Raw genomic sequence first — 13,021 nt, forward strand, 5'->3', positions numbered from 1 at the left:
TGCATGCCTGTAGTCCTAGCTACTCAGGAGGCCGAGGCAAGAGGATCACTTGAGCCCAGGAGATCAAGGCTGCAGTAGGCTGCTATCATACCACTGTACTCCAGCCTGGGCAACAGAGTGACTCTGTCTCAAACAAACAATCAAACAAAAATTGTTAGCTGTCATCTAAGACTCTATAAATGTTCTACATGGCTTGGATACCTTATAACTTTTCTATCACAACCTGAAGTGACCCAAAGGGCCAGCTATTTTCAGAGGATACAAATATTCTATTGTGATACTTCATTACAAAACATAACCACAATGGAGATAAGATGACTCAGGAGCTAAACAATAATTTCTTAAATACCCTACCATGAGGAAGGTTTTACAAACGTGTTTTATTTCAAAATCTCACAAAAACACATTGAAATAGGTATTGTTAGCCCCATTTTACAACCAGCGTGACAAAACACCCAAGGTCACACAGTCAGTAAATGGCAAGACTGTCTAATCCTAATATTCATGTTTATGTGGCTAAACAGTCCCTCTAAAAGTATTTATACTTGGCACACTCTTCAAAAAGCTTTAGAAAACGTACACATTCAAAACAACTTAAGAAAACACACACATATTAAACGGATCATCCTAATCGAAGTAACTAAATGTAGAGGTTTGAGATTAAATATTTACAAATTTAACTTGGAGTCCCTGGAACCTACCACTCTCTCCAGGCAAAGAGGTGACCCAGAAATCTTCAGGCCTGCATCTCATGATGTATAATGCAATGAGCAAAAGAATAAACTGTATTGAGTATAACATTTAGTAAATGGCCCCAAAGCTAGCCATAAAACAAACCCACACATATTCCTGCTAGTTCTACTTATTTAAAATATCTCTATCCTAAAGGAAAACTGAGTAGTACATCAATGTCTGGTCAGAGAAATAACATGTACTTTTAAAGAAAGGGATAAAGCATTAAAGACTATCAGCTCCTTCAGACTCCACCTAATAAATATTCACTAGGAGAAGATGTCCCACTATGTTCTAGAGGTAGAATTAAGATATAAATAAGCAATAATAATCCATCACTTATTCAGAAAATGTTTAACACAACCAAGAATAAAATGCCATGCCTACACATAAAATGTAAAATACAAGGAACTGAGTGATGTAGCTGGAGACAAAAAAGTACAATTAATAAAAACACATAATTATGATGATGCATACTACAGTAAATGTACTCCTATGGATAAGAAAGACTCATGAGTTTGTTCATAAGAGGCAGAAGATTGCTCTGGGTTTGTCAGGCAGTTTCATGAACTAAGCTTGCAAGTTAAAATGAAGTCAATGAAAGGAAAATGAAGTCTTCATGATAAGATATCAGAGCCATGTAACTATCAAAAGCTAAATCTCAAAGTTGACAAAAAGCTTTTTTTCTCAAATTATGAGATTCATAAATCTTAAAGACTTAGTTTTACAATTCTTAGGGAAATTAATTTAAATAAACTCAAAGTAAATCATATATGTTATGTGTCACATAGACAGAACATGTTTGAATTTCAATAATGAACAATATTTGAGTTGCAGCTTTGCCACTTACACTTCATATGTAACCATGGGAAAATGACTTTTATCTGGTTCCCAGTGTACAAAACTGTAAATCGGGGGTGATACCAAGAGGCTTTAGGATTCAGTTAGCTAATGTATAGGATGCATGAGGAAAGCATAAGTGCTAGTTTACTACATAAGTTCTTCTTTATTTTTAAGCAATAGGGTCTTCCGCTGTGCTCAGGCTGGAGTACAGTGGTGCAATCACAGCTCACTGCAGCCTTGAACCCCTGGGCTCAAGTGATCCTCCCACCTCAGCCTCCCAAGTAGCTACAGTCACGCGCCACCACGCCTGGCTAATTTTTTAATTTTTTATTTTGGTAGAGATGGGGTCTCACTTTGTTGCTGTTGCTGTTGTTGATAATGTATTTTGTATCTAAGAACCATGTTTATTTGAAAGAATTTTACTCTTCAGTAATAAAATGAGTATATTATTTAAACATAGTAAACATAGTTAATATTGTTTCCAAATCCTTTTAAACCATTTTATTTATACAGACATGCTAATTCTATGTAATTGGTGTTAATTTCTAATACCATTCTGCCGTCTCCCTAAACATATAGCTTTCTACTCAGTTTTGTTTTCATCATTCTACTAATACTAATTAGTATTACTATTACACATCTATTCAGGACTGCAGAAACTACTAATTTATTACACATCTATTCAGGACTACAGAAATATTAAAGCACATACAACTGCATGTGTCTTCTGTCTCCCCAAACTTTATATTAGTCAAAGAATATTCAGCATAAAATCCAATTTTTCTATTTACTTTTTCTCTTCTTTCTTCTTCACTGTTTAATCCCATAGACAGGTTGCTTCTGGTGAAAATAGATTATTCTTTTTTTCTTGTTGAAGACAGGGTCTCACTCTGTCACCCAGGCTGGTGCACACTGATGCAATCTTGGCTCACTGCAGCCTCAACTTCCTAGACTCAAGAAATCCTCCTGCCTCAGCCTCCTGAGTAGCTGGGGCAGCAGGCAACCACTACTATGCCCAGCTATTTATTTTTTGTTTTATTTTTATAGAGACAGGGTCTCACTATGTTGCCCAGGGTGGTCTCCAACTACTGGCCTCAAGTGATCCTCCCACCTCAGCATCCCAAAGTGCTGGGATTACAGGCATATACCTCTGACAAGTTTTACTAAAGAAAAATTATTTTGCATGGTTTACTTTTCACCAGTATCTTCTGGCCTGCTTCCAAAGATACCAGAATAACCTGGATCAATGATAGCCAGTGTTGCACAGTCTGTAGTTATTTTCCACATGCTATGCCCAATCCAGTATTATTACTACTGTAGTGATGAACACCAGTTTGGGCCAATATGGTATAGTACTCTATTGGGGAGTCCCTCAAAGCTGGGCACTTGTTAGTGAGGATGACCAATTTTGCTTTTTCCTATCTAATCATCTTCAGAATCTGCTTGTACCCCAGCATGTACTTTCCACTTTTCATAACAAGTTGGAGCCTAGAGTTGATCAACTCCAGTGACTTTTCCATCTTTTTTGCCACCATCATCTGCCTGGCTTAGGTACCAGATGGCCCCCAACCATGAACAGCCACCAAGATGGCCAGGGAATGAGAAAAGCAAATTGTTCATTCTTATCATGGTGAACAAATATTTTGTTTCACAGAAAATTTAACCTTCAGAATTATAAATTTTTCCATAAATTTAAAAATAATGTACTCTACAAAAATGTTATCATAGACACAGCTGATAAATATCAAACTAACTAACTTGAGTTCTCTTGTTTTTTTCTCATCCATTCACTGATAAGAGGTAAAAACAGCAGGAATATGGCCCAAAAACAAGTCACAAAGAAAGAGCTAGACAGCACCTGAACAATCAAGAGCTGACCATAGGGTCTTCTTGTTAAGAAAACATACATGGCTTAACGAATGCAATTACACATTATACTTATTCATTAAATGCTTCCAAACAATCCTTTTAGTGGTATTTAGAAACAAATTTATCTCTCTTTTGCATCCATTCAATAAAAAAAATTGGGTGAAAACTACATGCACCTTAAATATGTCAAGAAATATAAATAAATTAAGTCAGAGAAAAAAGAAAAGTCTCCTGAACTATGGTCTCCAAGATAACAGCTGACATTTCTGTAATAGTACCTTTTATTATAATCCATTAGCAACTGCTAAATTACCAGCATCTACAGATGCTATCTTGCTACCATGGAAATGCAGAATATATGAATTAATTAGGGCTGTGGTTGGAAAAAAAAGGACAGAAGGGTGCCTAGTTTCTATAGGAAGCGGTTTCCCTCAATAGTGTTGTTATTATTATTATTCATCTAACAAATATCTCATGTTTTAAAATCTAATTATTTGGCACATAACCTTTTTTATCAGACAAGGCATCAGTTCTACATTACTTACTTGCTGATTTGTTCAATTCTGGATTTAATCAACAGGTTTCACATCAATACTGTGCACCCCTTTTTGCTGCTCATTATTTCTTATATACAATCAGTTTAAGAGAGCTATTTGTCATTGTTACAAAAACACTACTATCACCACGCTTCCTTTCCTTGAGAATTAGTTTATAAACAAATTCCTGAATGGAGGTTTCCAAACACCAAAGTTATCCTGTGAATGCAGTCAGAATATTCCCTCAGAAAGGCATAAAGGGAATATGATATAACCTAATTTGTCATTTATTATTAGTTTGACAAACAGTATTATTAGAAGGCCAGTTAGTCTGTATAAAATATATGTCAGGAAAAAAAAAAATCAAAGACTTGTTAAAGTGTCTCTGGCAGAGACAGGGTAAAGAGTGCCCTGACAAACCAGTGAAAGGTTCTGCTTGATTTGGTAGATTTCTCTATATATTGGAAAGAAACCAAAACAACATGAACATTTATCAGTCACCAACTACACTGTACTAGGAATGCAAACAACTGCTTTGTTCTGATTACAAGTTCACCAAACAACCTTCCATAAAGATGTCAGATCCTTCTTCTGTAAGAAGAGACAGAACAAAAAAACCCAAAACACTGACCAGCTAAACAGGGCACTTCAATTTGCTTGGTACTTCTTACTTTACAAAAAGCATTCTGGTCCTTTCTCAAGTCTATTTTAGGTTGGGTTAATGGAAATAATCAGCTCTATCCCCAGTCAACTCAATAAGAACTGAAAAGGAAAAAACCAACTTTACAGAACAGAAAAATGGAAGGCCAGAACCTGGATTTGGGTGACACCAAAGTAATGCCATCCAACAAGATCCTGTTTGAACAGCCATTTTACATCTTCCCTTAAATATCAATCTTCTCAATCTCTATTCAAAATGCTTTTCTTCAGTTGTGACCATCCTAGTTACTTCCCTTCACCCCTGCATGTCCTTTACAAATTTTTTTATTGCAGCATTTTCTTATTCCTAACCACATAAAATAATAAAATCTGTTTGGCATTTTTGTCAAAGCACTTCCAAGTCATTATCTCATTTGATGCCTAGGGTCACCTTCGGAAATAAGCAGGACAAACATCAGCCTATATTTACATAAAGGAACAGACGACCCATTTGGTTATATGCAGGGATTTCAAGGTGTGGATAAAGGCAGTGGTTCTCAGATACGGCCCGCTGAATCCTCTTACCTAGCGACAACTGGCACCTACTGGACACATTTGCTAGTTACAACGAACAGAAGGAGTTTTGCTACTGGCACTTAGTGGATACAGGCCAGAAATGCTGCTAAGCATCTTACAAAGTCCACCTTGGGCTGCCTCACTGATCTACACATGTCCATTCTTTCACCATACTGTCTTGATTACTGTTACTTTTTAGTCATTCTTTTTATTTTACTATTATTTTTTAAGAGATAGAGTATTGCTCTGTTGCCCAGGCTGGTCGCAAACTTCTATTGATATGATGTGATTATTTAGTCTGTTGATGTGATGAATAATATCAATTTTAAAAAGCTGAATCAGTCTTGCATACTTGAGACAAATCTCACTTGATAATGCTATATAAGTCTTTTTGTGTAGTGTTGAATTCAATTTTATTTTATTTTATTATTATACTTTTAAGTTCTAGGGTACATGTGCATAACGTGCAGGTTTGTTACATATGTATACTTGTGCCATGTTGGCGTGCTGCACCCATCAACTCGTCAGCACCCATCAACTCGTCATTTACATCAGGTATAACTCCCAATGCAATCCCTCCCCCCGCCCCCTCCCCATGATAAGCCCCAGTGTATGATGCTCCCCTTCCCGAGTCCAAGTGATCTCATTGTTCAGTTCCCACCTATGAATGAGAACATGTGGTGTTTGGTTTTCTGTTCTTGTGACAGTTTGCTGAGAATGATGGTTTCCAGCTGCATCCATGTCCCTACAAAGGACACAAACTCATCCTTTTGTATGGCTGCATAGTATTCCATGGTGTATATGTGCCACATTTTCTTAATTCAGTCTGTCACTGATGGACATTTGGGTTGATTGCAAGTCTTTGCTATGGTGAATAGTGCCGCAATAAACATACATGTGCATGTGTCTTTATAGCAGCATGGTTTATAATCCTTTGGGAATATACCCAGTAATGGGATGGCTGGGTCATATGGTACTTCTAGTTCTAGATCCTTGAGGAATCACCATACTGTTTTCCATAATGGTTGAACTAGTTTACAATCCCACCAACAGTGTAAAAGTGTTCCTATTTCTCCACACCCTCTCTAGCACCTGTTGTTTCCTGACTTTTTAATGATTGCCATTCTAACTGGTGTGAGATGGTATCTCATTGTGGTTTTGATTTGCCTTTCTCTGATGGCCAGTGATGATGAGCATTTTTTCATGTGTCTGTTGGCTGTATGTATGTCTTTTTTTGAGAAATGTCTGTTCATATCCTTTGCCCACTTTTTGATGGGGTTGTTTGTTTTTTTCTTGTAAATTTGTTGGAGTTCTTTGTAGGTTCTGGATTTAGGTCTTTGTCAGATGAGTAGATTGCAAAAATTTTCTCCCATTCTGTAGGTTGCCTGTTCACTCTGATGGTAGTTTCTTTTGCTGTGCAGAAGCTCTTTAGTTTAATTAGATCCCATTTGTCAATTTTGGCTTTTATTGCCATTGCTTTTGGTGTTTTAGACATGAAGTCCTTGCCCATGCCTATGTCCTGAATGGTATTACCTAGGTTTTCTTCTAGGGTTTTTATGGTATTAGGTCAAACATTTAAGTCTCTAATGCATCTTGAATTAATTTTCGTATAAGGAGTAAGGAAAAGATCCAGTTTCAGCTTTCTACTTATGGCTAGCCAATTTTCCCAGCACCATTTACTAAATAGGGAATCCTTTCCCCATTTCTTGTTTTTCTCAGGCTTGTCAAAGATCAGATGGCTGTAGACGTGTGGTATTATTTCTGAGGACTCTGTTCTGTTCCATTGGTCTATATCTCTGTTTTGGTACCAGTACCATGCTGTTTTGGTTACTGTAGCCTTGTAGTATAGTTTGAAGTCAGGGAGCGTGATGCCTCCCGCTTTGTTCTTTTGACTTAGGATTGTCTTGGCAATGCGGGCTCTTTTTTGGTTCCATATGGACAAACCCACAGCCAATATCATACTGAATGGGCAAAAACTGGAAAAATTCCCTTTGAAAACTGGCACAAGACAGGGATGCCCTCTCTCACCACTCCTATTCAACATAGTGTTGGAAGTTATGGCTAGGGCAATCAGGCAAGAGAAAGAAATCAAGGGTATTCAGTTAGGAAAAGAAGAAGTCAAATTGTCCTTGTTTGCAGATGACGTGATTGTATATTTAGAAAACCCCATTGTCTCAGCCCAAAATCTCCTTAAGCTCATAAGAAACTTCAGCAAAGTCTCAGGATACAAAATAAATGTGCAAAAATCACAAGCATTCTTATACACCAGTAACAGACAAACAGAGAGCCAAATCAGGAATGAACTTCCATTCACAATTGCTTCAAAGAGAATAAAATACCTAGGAATCCAACTGACAAGGGATGTAAAGGACCTCTTCAAGGAGAACTACAAACCACTGCTCAGTGAAATAAAAGAGGACACAAACAAATGGAAGAACATACCATGCTCATGGATAGGAAGAATCAATATCGTGAAAATGGCCATACTGCCCAAGGTAATTTATAGATTCAATGCCATCCCCATCAAACTACCAATGAGTTTCTTCACAGAACTGGAATTCAATTTTATAATATTTTGTTGATGATTTCTACATACACTGAGAGATGAGAGATACTGGTCTATGTTTTTTTGTAAAGCATTTGTCTGGTTTTGATATTAACACTGGCTTCATAAAATGAGTTAGAAAATACTCCCTCTGCCTCCATCTTCTGAAGGAAATTCTAAACAACTGGTACAGTTTCTCTCTTAAATCTTTGGTAGAATTTACTTGTAAACCCATCTGAGCCTGTTGCTTTTAGTTTTGGAAGGTTAATTATTAATTCTATTTCCTCAATAAATATAGAGTTAGTCAGATTGTCTATTTCTTTTTGAGTGAATTTTGGTATATTGTATCTTTCAGGGAATTAGTCCATTTCATCTAGCTTATCAAACTTGTAGGGACAGAGTTATTCATAGTATTCCTTTGTCATTTTTAATGTCCATGGAATCTGTAGTGCTATCACCTCTTTCATATCTGATATTCATAATTTACATGGTCTTTTTTTTAAGCCTGGCTAAAGCTCTACTTACTTTACCTTTTCAAATAACCAGTTGTTTTATAGATTTCCTCTATCAATTTCCTGCTTCCAATTTCATTTCTACTCCAATATTTACTATTTCTTATCTTCTGCCTACCTTGGATTTAATTCTCCCTTTCTTGTCTCCTAAGGTAAAAGTCTAGAAGACTGACTCTAGCACTTTCTCCTTCTATTACTAAATATATCAAATACCATAAATGTAAAAGCACTGCTTTCAGTAAATCACACAAATTTTCATTTTTCACTTTCATTTAGCTCAAAATTTTTTGCTATTTCTGTTGAGATTTTTTGACTCATGTTATTTAGAAGCGTGTTGTTTAACCTGCAAGCATTTTGGAATTATCCAGCTATCCTTCTGCTGTTGATTTTGTTTAATTCCATTGTGGTCTAAGGACAGTTATTATATGATTGTATTCTTTTTAAATTGTTAAGGTTTCATGGTTCAGAATGTGTTCTATGTTCTATGTTCTATCTGAGCTAGGGAAGAATGTGTATTCTGTTGTTGGATGAAGTAGTCTACAGATGTCAATTATACTCAGTTGAGTAATGGTGGTGTTGAGTTCAACAATGTCTTTACTGATTTTTTGCCTGCTAAATCTGGCCATTTCTAATAGAGGGCTAATCAAGTCTCCAACTATAATAGTGATTCATCTATTTTTCCCTCACAGTTCTACCAGTATTTGCATTGAGAATTTGGTCACTCTTATTAGGCACATAAGGTAAATTGGAGAACTAACACTTTTACCATTATAGAACACACGTCTCTTTATCCCTGATAACTTTACTTGCTGTGAAATCTGCTGTATGAAATTAATATAGCTAATCCCATTTTCTTTCAATTAATGTTAGCATGGCATATCTTTCCCATGCTTTTAATCTATATGTATTTATATTTAAAGAGTTTCATGTAGACAGCAGTAAAGTTGGGTCTTCTTTTTTTAGGCACTCCCACAATCTGCCTTTAATTGGTACATTTAGACCATTGACCTTCGAAGTGATTACTGAGAATTAGATCAAAGTCTACCATATTTATTGTTTTCTACTTCTTTGTTCTTATTTTTGTCATCCACCCTTTTCTGCCTTGTGTGGATTTAGTTGAGCATTTTACACGATTCTGTCTTCTCTCCTTTCTTACCACATCGGTTATACTCCTTTCATTACTTTTTCTTTGTGCTAGCCCTAGAGTTTGCAATATACATTTACAACTAATTCAGGTCCACTTTCAAGTGCCACTAGATCATTTCATGAGTAGTATGAATACTTTATAATAGCAAAATAATGCTAATTCCTTCCTTCCATCCCTTGTATAATTTGTCATGCATTTCACATATAAATAAGCATATACATACACACACACATGCACACACAAGCACATGTACACACCAGAAAGAATCTCTGAGCTTGAGGATATATTTATTTAACAGAAACCTCCAAAACCGAAAAGCAAGGAGAAAAAATACTAGGGTGAAACAAACCATAAAAAAACCATGTATATATTTGCTTAAGTATAAACAAGTATATATATAGACAAGCACACAATCAAAGGCATTAATGCTACTATTTTCAATAAACTTGTCTCAGATCAATGATTAATTAAAAAATGAAAGTTTTAGTTTACCTTCATTTATTTCTCTCCAATGTTTTCTTATGTAGACCTGAGTTTCTGACTTATACCATTTTTTACATTTCTTGCATGGCAAGTCTACTGGCAACAAATTTCCTTTGTTTGAGCAAATTTCTATTTATCCTTCTCTTTTGAAGGAAAAATTTAACAGGGTACAAAATCCTAGATTGGTAGGGCTTCATTCTCTCAACACTTTAAATGTTTCACTCCACTCTCTTCTTGCTAGCACTGTCCCTAAGAAAAAGGTATTCTTATCTTTGCTCTTCTATAGATGAGGTGTTTTCTTTTCCCTCTGGCTTCTTTCAAAGATTTTTACCTTTGATTTTTCTGTAGTTTAAAAATGGCATGCCTTCACATAGCTATTCTGCCATTTATTCTGCTTTCTCAACTAGGAACTTGCGGGATCTGTGGTTTGGCTGGGAAATGCTCAGTCATCATTGCTTCAAATATTTCATCTTTTCCTTTCTCTCTTCCTGGTATTTCTTTTATATGTATGTTACACCTTTTGTAGTTGCCCCACGGTTCTGATATTCTGTTATGATTTGTTTACCCCAGTATTTTTTCACTTTGCTTTTCAGTTTTGAAGGATTCTTTTAAAAACATCCTCAAGCTTGGACATTGTTTCTTCAGTCATGTCCAGTCTATTAAAGCCCATCAAACACATTTTTTTTTTTTTTTTTTTTTTTTTTGAGTCAGAGTCTTGCTCTGTCACCTAGGCTGGAGGACAGGGGTGTGGTCAGAGCTCACAGCAGACTCCAAATCCTGAGCTCAAGGGATCTTCCCACCTCAGCCTCCCAAGAAGATGGGACTATAGGCATGCACCACCTATGTCCAACTATTTTTTTAAAAAATTCTGTAGAGATGCAGTCTTGGTATGTTGCCCAGGATGGTCTCAAACTCCTGGCCCCAAGTGATCCTCCCGCCTCAGCCTCTCATAGCACTGGGATTACAGGGATGAACTGCTGCACCCAGCCCCATATTCTTCATTTCTGGTGTAGTGTTTTTTTACTGGATTCTTAGAATTATCATCTCTCTGCTTACATTACCCATCTGTCCTTGCAAGCTATTTTATCCATTAGAGCCCTTAGCTTATTATTCATACTTGTTTTCAGTTCCCAATGTAATGATTCCAAAACCCCTGACATATCTGAGTTTGATTCTGATATTTGCTCTGTCTCTTCTTTCAGCCCATTTTTCCCCCTTTTTACTGTATCTTCTCACTTTTTTCTTGATAGCCAGACATGGCACACTGGTTAAAGGATATAAATACATTGTCAGTAATAAAGCGATAAGGTTTAGGGGGAGGGGAAGGTCTACAGTGTTATGATTAGGTCCCAATCTTTAGTGAGGCTGTGCCTCTGGACTGTGAACTTCACAAATGTTGCTCAGTTCTCTTCTCTCTTTGTTGGAACAGAATGGCTAGAGGGTACAGGAGTTTAATATTCCCCTTTTCTCAAATAAAAGGCTAGAGAGAACTAGAATTGGGTGTTTTGCTTACTCCAGGCCACTTATACTGTGTTTTAACTAATTTTTTCTGAAGCACACCTCATTTAAAAACAAAACAAAAACAGAGTACTCTGGCATACTTCAAAATGGCTCCTTTTCCCTTCCTTGTGCCAGAAGCAAAGGGAATTTTTCTCAAATATTCACTGTGAAAACCTGGTAGAGCAGAAAGAGGTGGTAAGAGTGGAAGACCTCTTCACTCCCTTGTGCTGACTAGGTCCTCCTGGAGTTTTTTAAATAAATCTAAGACTTGTCCAATGTGAATCTCCAGCAATTTGTCAAATATAATGCAGGTTTTCCTACACAAGCAATGTTTCCCATGGAAGACTTTGTTAATTGGTTACCACTCAAGTAAATTATGGTTAGCTGTATCCACCTGTCTCTCCATTTTGGGGGGGCAGTGGTTTGACCTATGACCTCCTTTCTCTTTAGGTCCAGGAAGAACTGCTGATTTTTCCGTTTGTCCCATTTTTCACCTGTTAGAGCAGACTGGTGACTACAAGCTCCTGATATGCCCAACCATTTCATTATCAGCAATTTGATTATAATATTATCTGGGTATGGCTTTCTTTGAAATAATACCATTCGAAGTTTGCTGAGTTTCTTGAATCTGTAAGTTTACGTCTTTCACCAAGTTTGGAGAGTTTTTAGGCCTTATATCTGCAAATATTTTTTCTTCAGATATTTGTTTTTCCTCTTCTGGCATTATGCTGACACAAATGTTAGAAATTCAAATATTGTCCTACAAGTCCCTAAGGGTTGGTTCATTTTTTTCCATTTTCCCTCTTATTTTAGGTAATTTATATTGTTTGAATTATTTCTATTGATCTATCTTAAGTTCACTCACTTTTTTCATCTCTCTCTGCTATTAAATCGATCCATTTTCCACTTGAGTCCTTTATTAAAGTACGTGTTTTTCTGTTGAGAACTTCTATCTTTCCATTCATTGCAAGTGTTTTCACCTTTATCTCTTGGATCACAGTTACCAAAGCCAATTTAAAGTTTCTGTGTGATAAATCCACCATCTGGGTCATCTTGTAGCCAGCATTTGTTGTCTTTTCCCTTAGCAACTTGTCAGATTTCCCTGATTCTCTATATGTTAAGCGCCTTTGCATTATATTCTGAACATGTTAGATACTATGTTTGTATTGGGTCCTGTTAAAAATGTTTTCTTAAAAGTGCAGGTTTGTTACATGGGTAAACTGCATGTCACTAGAGTATGGTATACAAATTATTTCCTCTCCCAGGTAGAGAGCAGAGTACTGGATAGTTTTTTGATCCTCATCCTCTTCCCAACCTCCACCCCGAAATAAGCCCCAGTGTCTACTGTTCCTCTTTGTGTCCATGAGTACTCAAATGTTTATCTCTTACTTATAAGTGAGAACATGAAGTATCTGATTTTCGGTTCCTGCATTAATTCACATAGGATGTGACTAGCGGCATCCACGTTGCTGCAAAGGACACGATCTGATTTTTTTTTTTATAGCTGTGTAGTATTCCATGGTGTATATGTACATTTTCTTTATCCAGTCCACCATTGATGAATATCTAGGTTGATTCTATGTCTTTGCTATTGTGAATAGTGCTGTGATGAACATATGTTTGCATGTGTCTTTGTGGT

The 13,021-nt window shown here is 36.5% G+C and overlaps 1 protein-coding gene and 1 pseudogene across 1 annotated transcript in view; both read right to left on the bottom strand.

Moving 5' to 3' along the window:
- Nucleotides 1-13,021, bottom strand: part of SLC2A13 (solute carrier family 2 member 13) — a 389,333-nt gene that overhangs the window by 345,312 nt on the left and 31,000 nt on the right. The window lies entirely within an intron of this gene.
- LOC112635466 lies at nt 2,764-3,113 on the bottom strand (annotated as a pseudogene).

The sequence above is a fragment of the Theropithecus gelada genome, chromosome 11, assembly GCF_003255815.1.
Source record: "Theropithecus gelada isolate Dixy chromosome 11, Tgel_1.0, whole genome shotgun sequence".
Classification (NCBI taxonomy): Eukaryota; Metazoa; Chordata; class Mammalia; order Primates; family Cercopithecidae; genus Theropithecus; species Theropithecus gelada.